Source organism: Sinocyclocheilus rhinocerous, unplaced genomic scaffold (genome assembly GCF_001515625.1).
Source record: "Sinocyclocheilus rhinocerous isolate Xijiao unplaced genomic scaffold, SAMN03320098_v1.1 scaffold1527, whole genome shotgun sequence".
NCBI lineage: Eukaryota > Metazoa > Chordata > Actinopteri > Cypriniformes > Cyprinidae > Sinocyclocheilus > Sinocyclocheilus rhinocerous.
Genome location: NW_015646152.1, coordinates 261,702 through 272,343, shown reverse-complemented (window position 1 = coordinate 272,343; position 10,642 = coordinate 261,702). Strand labels below are relative to the sequence as shown.

Here is a 10,642-nt window from a genome sequence, read left to right as displayed (position 1 = left end):
TCAAACACAGAAACACGGCATGTCGCAATCTGTGACGAATGCAGGCGAGAGTCAATGAGCGTTTGATTATTCTGCCGTAAAACCTGTCGTTAGAAGCGGCAACATTTGAATTTGTAAAGAGCGCATAATAAAATTAATGCCGTGATTTCAATATTCATAAGGATTCATTTTTAGGTGTCGTCAATACGTCAGTTTTGTACGTTTAAATGCTGAAAATACGTAAGTATTTGTATGTTTAGAGGCTGAAAATACGTCAGTATTGTACGTTTTAGTGCCTGTAAAAACGTAGGTAAATGTACGCTTTATAGAACCACATTTTACGTAAAATACATACGAATTATCATGAGATCACGTTGGATAATAATAAATACAGAATGTATATGGATGTATAAGTATACAGAATGTGCACTGTGGCAATGTTTGCTTCATTTAAAGGAAAATGTCAAGCACCTTGCTTTTCTGAGTCCAAAATGCAAATTTCTGGCTTAATTTGCAGGTCTTTGTCTGCCGTGGTTGCTATGTTACTAGAAATAATTTCCACACAGACACTTGATGAGCAGAAACATAGATTCACATCTTGTGTTTGAGAAGATCTGGAATGCCAGTGCTTGTAGTGGACTTTTAAGCACACATGTCCAGTTGTATTGATCTATGTCAAATCTACACATGGCAGATCATTCAGTTTGTTTATAGACTTGCGTAGGCTGGGAGCTTTGCAAGTTTGTCTTTTTCTGTTTCTGCTAGCCAATTTTCTCTCTGAAGTTTGAACAACATCGAAGGCTTTTTGACATCATAGCATATGGAATATAAAAGCATCAGAGAGAGTGTTTCTGAGTACTTTTCACTCTCACAGTAGTTAGGGAAGCTCAAAAGTAAAACCTCTGCTTTTATTACTATTTTAAAGAACTTGTTCATGAAAGCAGTGATTTTGGATTGTGTCTGGCAGCGTGCTTGCCTTTAGTTTTCTGAGTTAGCATTTTGTGTGCGCGAAAGGAGAATGACCCTCACAGTCATAATTTGTGTGTTATCGGCAGTTGGTCTAGAGGTCTGGAGCAAAAACAGTCAGAATCCATCATGTCACTGTGACCCTGGCTTTTCTAGCCAATCACATTAATTGAAGTCCACCGCTTACAGGGGGAATGAGAGAGAGAGAGAGAGAGAGAGAGAGAGAGAGAGAGAGAGACAGATTAGATCTGTAACTTTTGCTTGTAGCAAAACAGCTGATTTTCCAATATCAAAAACAAAAAGCATCTCAAGGTTGTTTGAATACATGTCAGTGCAATGATGTTTGGAGTCAAGATGTCAATTTTTGGACATTTCTTTTAAAAATACTTTGTTTTGAGCAGTTAAACACACTTATGATTTAAAATGCATTTAAATCAGATTTTGCTTAAAAAGGACACATGCAAGCCCTGCAGGAACACATTTACGAAACTCTCTTATCCAAGCATTTCCACATGCAGGACAATCTGTTTGACAGAACAATGTCATCCTAGGTCACCTGCAACAGTGCTGCTCTTTGAAGCTGGTTGTTGTAGTATGGTGTCAGTAAGTCTATACACCCGAGAGACAATGGACTGGCTCTATGCCATTGTCATCTTGATATGTTTGGGTAAAAAAATAGAGAGAAAAAAACAATTGGTAACAGCTTTTTAGGATTGAGTGTGACACTGAATACGAGATCGAACTGTTGCCACGCTGACTGAAAACGACCGACATTGTGCGGGGCCAATAAAAACCGACTCTCTGCTCGTGGAATCTTTCATTTTCCCACAATAGATTGCAATAGGAAACAATTGCAAGGCAATGTGCTGAGGGTCTGAAATTGAAGCCCGCACCCAGAAAGGGGCTCCTGCCATCACGAAGAGGATCACAGCCAAAGCTATACGATCCTACCACGGCACAGCTGAACAAATGCTGCCACAACGCTTCTTCCCAGCAGGCCTCGCTCTCAAACAAACAAACCAAGGATAAAAAGAGAGACCACACCATGAAGGATCTTGGCACATAAACAAACAAATATGCTTAATAACATAGCCCAAAGGTCTCAAACTGTGGAGCAATCCAACCTGCAGGTGGTACACGACATGATTCTGGAACTTTAGAATCCTAAAAAAATAAAAAAATAAATAAATGCATCTGTGAATGACATTGATTTTCTGATGGCAAAAAAGTGGCCTGCTTTTTAGTACTATATTGATAATGTGAGGGATTGAAAGCACTTCTAGACTATTTAAAATAGCATACACTGACCTAAATTCCAAAATATATTCAGTTTTTATTTTTTAAAGTGTAAGAAACATGTAATAACACTGTAATTATACATATATTAATTTGATTACATGTAAATATTACTTTTGCGGTACGTTTGGGATATTACATTACAATTTCATGAGTACTTAAAAAAGAAAGCACATTGAATTGAACATGCAATTTCTGAAGTAGAAAGACTGAAGTTGTTTTTTTGTTGTCGTTTTTTTTTTTTAAACATGCAGTTCTAAACTGTTTAAGTAACAATACACTGACCTAAATTCCAAAATATATGTAGATTGTTTTACTCGTGTTTTTAAAATGTACACATGCAATTGCACTGTAATTATACATGTGCTACATTGTAATTTTTTTTTAAGGAGAAAATGTGAAATTGTATATTACTTTACATACTTCAATGATCTATGTTTTACTGACAAATTAGATTTTTCTTTACAGTGTAGATGCTGTTCTGATCTACCATGATCATGCTTGCAGCTATGTGGATATTATTACAATTCTCAGATTGTCCTTGCACTCAGAGATGTCAATTTGTTAAATGCTGAAAAAAAAAAAAAACCTTGTTGTGGTACTTGTTCTGATTTGATCAGCTGTCATGCTTAGCCTGACAGGTTTGAAGACCACTGACTAAGGCAATTTACCATTAGAGGTTCCCTTTACTGACACATGTGAGTCTAACAACAACAGAACAGGATCAGACCAGCACTTTTGACTGTCAGCACAGTGTGAATGTTTCTGCAAAGCTGTGTTAACTGCCTGAGCTTAAACCCGACTTTGTTTTCGATTAGTGTCCCAGTGCCATAGAGTAGGTTCTGACAGCGGGCCAGTCACTTGGTTCTGTTCAAACTGCAGGTGGCATCAGTGATGTGCATTAAAGCTCCACAACCTTGTCATGCTGAGCTGAACCCAGACATAACTGGATAAAGCCAGAAAAAAGGTCCGTCTGCACCACAAGTGGGAACCTAGACTAAATCTAATACAACTTCAACCTAAGACCAGGAGCACACAACGTGGACGCAGCAGTCCGGAGGGTAATCCAATCTCAATGTGGTTTTCTTCTCCTACATCTCCACCAGCACCATATGAGTGGGTTTTGGTTCTGTCAGTCATAAACCGTACCTCCAAACCTAGTCAGTGAGATGCGTAGAAGCCAATTCTGGCCAACATGTGGTCGTGTGCGCATGTGTTTTATTAGGTGATGGACAAATAAAGTCTATCAGAAAAAATGTGTGGGACAGACAGACCCTGGCCTTAAGCTGCTGTCTTCTTGACTCGTGTTTCACAAGGGTTTCAGTGTAAAAAAATCCTTAATATCCTCCATATGCCCATGCGAGAACAACATCTTGGGTACACGGTTGTCTTTTCCCTCAGCCTTGATCAAAACAATATTCCCTCAATATGCTAGCTCTTCTCTTGTCTTTGCTTATTTCTCTTGGATTTGACTAACAACAAAAATATACGAATAGCCCTTCTTTGACATTGCGTATCCTTTGATGAGGTTGTTATTCAGACAGCTGCCTACTCTTTTCCAGGAGAAACGTGTGGTGTGTTGTTACACCTCAGAACCTGCTGTGAAGCAGTTGTTGAAAGGGGAAAACACTGAGGAAGAAAGGACTGCAAAAAAGTAACAAAAGAAGTGCCTAATTAGAGAGTGAAAGAAAAGAAATGAGCCCAGTAAGTATGAGGTGGGATGGGTGTCCCATCTTCATCCTGAACCTCGTCCTGGAGGTTCCTCAGAATCTGCGGACCCATAAAGGCAGTGGATTTTGTCTGGGAAAAATTTGGTCTGCTTTCACCAGCACTCCCGCTGGTCAGCATGAGCAGAGGCTGCCAAGAACAGCATTGGCCCAAATCCCCACCTTCCATTCGAGGCAGTTTGCCAGTTCTCTCTACCCCAGTGTTCCATAGGGCATAGAGGGGTGAAGGGAACAGCTTGCCCATGGACCTTAACACCTCCAGGTCATCAACTGAGTGTGGTATTGTAATTTGGCCTGTTAAAATGAAACCCAGAGTGCACAGGTGAGGGTCGCAGATGTGGAACTTCAGTTGGAACTTATTCAGGACGTCATAATATACACATCAGATCTAACAGACATTGTTTTATACATAGTGGCTCCTTGGAGTTGTTTCTAAAGAGAGAACGGCCGGAAAAGTGATATAAAGAATGCAATAAAGGAGATATAAATAAATAAGGGAAAGAAAAGAGTTATCGTTCAAGGCTAAAACTGTGCATAGGGTTGAAACTGAAGGCAATTTGTGTTGTTGGCCAGAATGATCCTGTCTTTTACCTGATCCAGCTATAGAACATGTTCCTTGATGCCCGCTGACTACTACGAAACCGATTACCTGTCTAGATCTCTAAAAAAATAAATAAAAATCACCTCTTATTCCTCACCAGTTCTTTAGGCTGAATCCCAAGGAATTGCCACTGACAGCAAAAAAAAAAAACCCTGCCATATTATATTGAGATGGTCTGAAACTGAAGTTCCATTTATTTTCTCTCGTTCTCAGCTCTCTTGCTGACTTTCACCATGCCAGCATATATTTATTCACTCTGTGTTATTCAATGTTATTCATATGGATATGCTACTGTGAAGAGACTCACCATACAGACTTTGGTTTGAAATCATCAGAAAAGCACAGTAGTGATCTAAAGGAAGCAATGGGACTTAGGAGTTCTGTAGTGCTTTGACGTGAAGAAATAATAAAAATAATAGCAATGAAAATGATCATATAATAATGTTTTGCATTTTGCACTTTTTTTTATTATTATTGTTTTTAGGGCTGACATTTTAACACAATTCGGTGAAATTAATTGATAGGAAAAAGTAACATAACATAACAAATAACAATGATTATTCCCTTTGACCTGTACACAAATTATGCAACAGGATTTAACAGCCAGTTCAAATATTGATATATTCAGTGAATTATGTAATAAAATTTGTATTTATTTATTTATTTATTCTATGCTATATATTAGTTTAGGAGTATGATATATCCATTCTGTCACTTACAAAATGCTCCTTTTTGATTTTGATTGGAGTAACAAGGTAAGACACATTCTCTACAGTTTAACTGAAACTAATAGCAGTTTATATTTATATCTCGCCTGTGGTGTTAAAGTAAATCATTTGGATTATGCAAATTGTCCTCTCATATTTATCACAATCTCGCTTCTCTTCAAAAAGGAGGAAAAAAACACAGCCGTGCCTATTCTCTGCTACATAATGTAGCCAAAAGGCTCTGCATTGTAAAACACAGCTCATTTTCATGATAGTTCAGCATTAAGAGGAATAACAAACCAAGTGCCACATGACCTGTCAGTTGTAATGATTGATGGTGGTTGAGGAACAAGCATAGCTGACTTAATTAAATGAATGCCCTACCCCACGCTTTAACTTAATTACATTAGCCCTCACTCCGCCGTGTTTGTTTTTCTTTCTTGTGAGGGGATCACGGTCATCTTGAGATCTTAAGTGTGTATTTGAAGGGGGGAGTATAAAGAAGTAAAAGACTATTTCTGGTTTGATTTTAGTACAGTCAAGCGCTGGCATTTTGCAACCAGACATCACCCTCTGCACTCTTGCATATGTGGTGTGCCTTTGGGCCCCGTCCTGCTTCACAAAACATCTGAATCATGAACTGTGTTCTTCACTCCCGGCAATGATCTGACCGCACATAGGCTGCCGTTACTGTACTCCTGAACAACTGCTGAAATGTCACATAAAATGCTGTAGTGCTGAAGCTGACCTGTTTAAATTGTATCATAGCATTTATAAAGAGTAAAAGAGCATTTTAATGTTTTAAAGTTTTAAATATGTCAGAATTAAATAAATAATGTAGAGTGTAAATGTAGATTGGCTCAAAAATGCATTTGGACGCTGAAGCTGCAGCTAAAAGGATTTGAAAAAGATATAAAGATTATGTACTGTGGCAGTTTCAGGCTGTAAAACACTCTAACATGTAGTTAATGTGATGAGCGTCACCTGTGGTACAGTGTACTTGTGTGAACTTGAGGAGAAATGCAACACCAGTTGATTAAAAGTTGCTAGAAAATGGCTGGAAAATTGAAGGCAGTTCTGACAGAAATTCAGGCATCATTTGTGTGCAGATGACACTGGTTTGACATTGTGTTTCTAAAGATGGTTATATGTTTATAAGTGGGGTTTAAGTGCCCAACAGTATCCAAAAAAATATTATTATTATTATTATTATTATTGTGAATTTTCAATTCTGAAAACTTGAATTGCACTCTTAAAAATAAAGGTGCTTCACGATGTCATAGAAAAACCTTTTTGTCTAAATGGTTCCATAAAGAACCTTTAACATCTGAAGAACCTTTCTGCTTCACAAAAGGTTCTTTGTGGCAAAAGAAGGTTCCTGAGATTATAAAATGGTAAGAAAGAGATGGTTCTTTAAATAACCTTTGACTGAATGGTTCTTTGTGGAGCCAAAAATGGTTCTTCTATGGCATCGCTGTGAAGAACCTTTTAAGCACCTTTATTTTTAAGAGTTTAGTAGTCAAACACAACTATTGTTCATTTATGTTTGACTACTGATTTTTCATAATAAAAAATAAAAAAATGTAATTTAAAAATATATGAAGTGTTTCTTTTCTAAGATAAATTATGTGGGTTTTAAAACAAGATCTCAGAATAACATTCTTCTTATGATTATCTGAAAGCATAATTTTAGCTATTTTGGGTTCACACATCACATAGGTTCACACATCACACATGCTTATTCTATATGTGAAAACAAGTGTTGACTGGTATGTAGTGAAAAGTGAAGTTAGTTCTGAGAGAAACTGGAGAATCATTTTAGTGCAGATGACATTGGTAACTAGATTTTCATATGCTTTTAAGTGTGGTTTAAGTACCTAATGGTGTCCAAATATTTTTTGAGACCACAATATTAATTCACTAAAAAGTGAATTAATAGTCCAACATTACCAAAAAAACAAAAAAAAATTCTGAAGTTATTTATATATGTATTGAGGTCAAAATACATGCCTGGTAAAAAGCAAGATAAAAAGAGGGTCAAACTCTGCAGAAAACTGTGATATGGATTTACAGGAGCTCACTCTTATTATTATGCTGAAAGCATAACCAAAGTGCCCAAAATATAATACATGTTCAAAGAGTGAGGGATCTTAGTGAATAACGGGTGCAACTAACACATTTGCATTTATGCCTTTCGGCAGACTTGCATTCAAGGTACAATCTACCAGTTGAGTTGGTAGGAACACAGTCATGATGTAAGAATGTAATGTTCGAGCGATGATCCCTGCAGTCTAGATTATCATATCAAACATTAAAACTTGTTTCTAACAATTCTATTTTTGTCGTAGTTTGAAATAACATATGACTCATCATATGAACTCTGCAGCAATAGAGAGAATAGCAAGCCCATAGTTCGTTTTTAACTCATTATCCTTTGTCAACTTTTTGTGACTTTCCCTCACTGAATAACTTCATAGCTTTTGCTGATGAATTGTGTGGTGTCTTAAAGTTACTCCAATTCTGCGGTAATGTGTAATTACAAGTAAAACTTATGTTTTTGTTGCATTTAAATGAGCATTAATCAAAATTATTGAAATATTTCTGGTATTTATGTTTAATATCAGCTTTTTTTTTTTATTGTATCACACATTATTGCACACACAACACATAAATAGGCTACTTGAGCAGGTTCACACATCACACACAGTTATGTTATGTGCAAACTAGTGTTAACTGATAGAAAGTGATACAGCATACAACAGTCAATGTTCTGGAAAAAAAAAATACACGAAGATGGCTAAATAATTTATAAAAGTATATCCAATTATACCGCAGTGAATTCAAGTTTAAAAAGCCTGTCCACACTCTCAGCGCCAGATCGCTCAGAAGTACACAGTTCTGTCATAACCGTTTCCATGCTGACTTTTCATTCGCATGGCATATTTTTTAATTGCCACACTTAGTTTTGATAATACCGTTACGAAAATGCATCAGATAAACCACCAAAACTCGGTTTCCTTTTCAATCCACACTCAGATATTCTTTAAACGAAAGGCACTTACTTTTACACTGGAGTCCCTTGGTCGCAACAGGTCAGAAGGGCAACGGGAGCCTTCTGGAATTACGTATGTTTTCGATACCGTCTCCAGCAGGGGAGAACGAAACTCCTGAACTCAAAAGAAGAAGCTCCTGCTGAGACATGTGGCGTCGGTCCTGAGAATGAGGCTCATAAGCGCACCTTTGTTTCCTTATGTTTTGGCTGCATGTAACTTAACCCCTCAGGAGCCAATGCTAGCGCTGTCTAACCTGTCTTTTGTTTCTTCATTCCATCTCTCGCACTCTCGCTTTTCTTTTTCGCAGTTATTTTGTAAGTCCACGCCTGTCGATGAGCTCACTGGGTCAGGCTCATGTTTCAGCCTCGTACAGGAATTCGGAGGGCAGGCAGATTCTGTGAGCCTGAGAGACGAGACTCGAGGAGAAGGACCAGGTCGTGGGGTCGCGTCCCGCAGAACAAAGCGGGAGTTATGAGGGTGAGGGGTCAGGCATGCTGCAGGATGTCAGCGCTCAGGGAGAATGAATCAGCAGATGGACATCCATCCACAATTCGCTTGGGTGTCAGACCTCTGAGGAGTATATCAAAAACTGGACTGGGATTAGATCATATACCATGCTGTTACAGTGCGACTTATATAAAACAACAGCATCATCTGATATCTTGTGTGAGTGTGTGTTATGCATATATCCGTCTGTGTGTTGCTGAGTAATGAGCAAAGTATAACTCACAGTAGCCAAGGCCTTTCAACCCTTATGGTGATATTTGATTTATGTTTGCGAGCTGGAATCCAATAAGCTGCTAACTGAGCACAACATGCTTCGGTTCCTGATGCTTTATGATCTAATGGCATGCGGGGTCATAACCTAGTCTGCTCTTTAGAGAACAAAAGCTTTTCACACATCAAGAGATCTTCCTGTATCTGCTTGACGCACAACCGTGGAGAGAATAGCCTATACGGATGATGTTATTGTAGTTCTTTGTGTTGATTTGTTTTTATGGGCTGACCAGCAGGAGATGGAATTCTGTGACGTCACACAAGAAGCAAATGGAGTTATTAGAAAGTCATGTTTATCACGCATACTAAATAAATACGCGGAGGTTCTTTCTGAATTATCAACCAAACCAGTTTTAACTTGATTGAAGTTCTTGTAACCTGTTAATAAATAAACATCGTTATATGTACAAGGCAATGTTTCAAAAGCCTAAAATATGAGGGAAAAAAAAGATGAATTAATGAATTAAATAATATGAGATGTGAGCAAAAACTATATTCAGTGCTTTTGTGAGTGAAAGTTTATTGGAGCAGCGCAATAATTTGCAAGAGAATACAAAAGTATTGGAAGTAAAGTTTGTTGAGGGAACACAAACTATTTTAAGGTGTTTCCCTGAAAAACTTTTTTTTTATCCTCCATGACCATGTCCCCTTCAGAGGCATTGTACATATATGCATATAGAAGATAGGAAATAGGAGGGAAAACTTATATTTCAGTGCTTTTGGGTTTGCTCACAAATGTATTGCATTTCCCCCAAGAAACTTAGGTAACACTTTACTTGAAGGGGTGTGCATAAGACTGACATGACACCTTCATAATCATGACATGACACATGTCATGAATATGAAGGAGGTTTTAATCATGTTTATGACAACTGTCATTAAGTGTCATTCGCTCAGTTATGTCATTTTTAATGCAAATATGACATTATTTGACCTAACCCTAACCTAACCCTACCTCTACCTTACCCCCAACCATAGCCCATAACAAAGACATCTCAAACAATGTCATCTTTGCATTAAAAATTACATAACTGAGCGAATGACACTTAATGACAGTTGTCATAAATATGCATAAAAAACCTTCATATTCATGACGTGTCATGTCATGATTATGTAGGTGTCATGTCATGATTATGAAGGTGTCATGTCAGTCTTATGCACACCCCTTCAAGTAAAGTGTAACCCTATAAAGTTTACTCTGTTCTTCTACCAGTTTACCGGAGATCTACTTTAACATGTTTCGGGAGGAGAGGATGAATTTGCGTGTTGTAAATCCCACAGCTCGGATTCAGCGCGAACTAACATGGCGGTGCCCATCACCCAGTATAGATCAACTAACACGGTCGTTATAAAAGTGTTTAAACTACCAAATAGATTTACTTGCACATATTTCAGAACCGGAATATCAGATATTTCATAATATAGTGAGCATGTTTGTGAATATTTTGAATAAAACAGGAAAAACTAAATAAAAGCAATCCATGTGTCATACAGATCTATTGTGGCTGCGTTGTGTCACATGACAAGCATGACGCG

General features: G+C 37.7%; 1 protein-coding gene across 1 annotated transcript in view; it reads right to left on the bottom strand.

Annotated features, from left to right (window-relative positions):
* Positions 1–8,359, bottom strand: part of LOC107706955 (leucine-rich repeat transmembrane protein FLRT2-like) — a 37,678-nt gene extending 29,319 nt beyond the window's left edge. Inside the window, exon 1 of the mRNA XM_016510806.1 lies at positions 8,339–8,359. The gene's annotated coding sequence lies outside the window, so the exon portion shown is untranslated. The remainder of the gene's footprint in view (positions 1–8,338) is intronic.
* Positions 8,360–10,642: the final 2,283 nt, after the last annotated feature.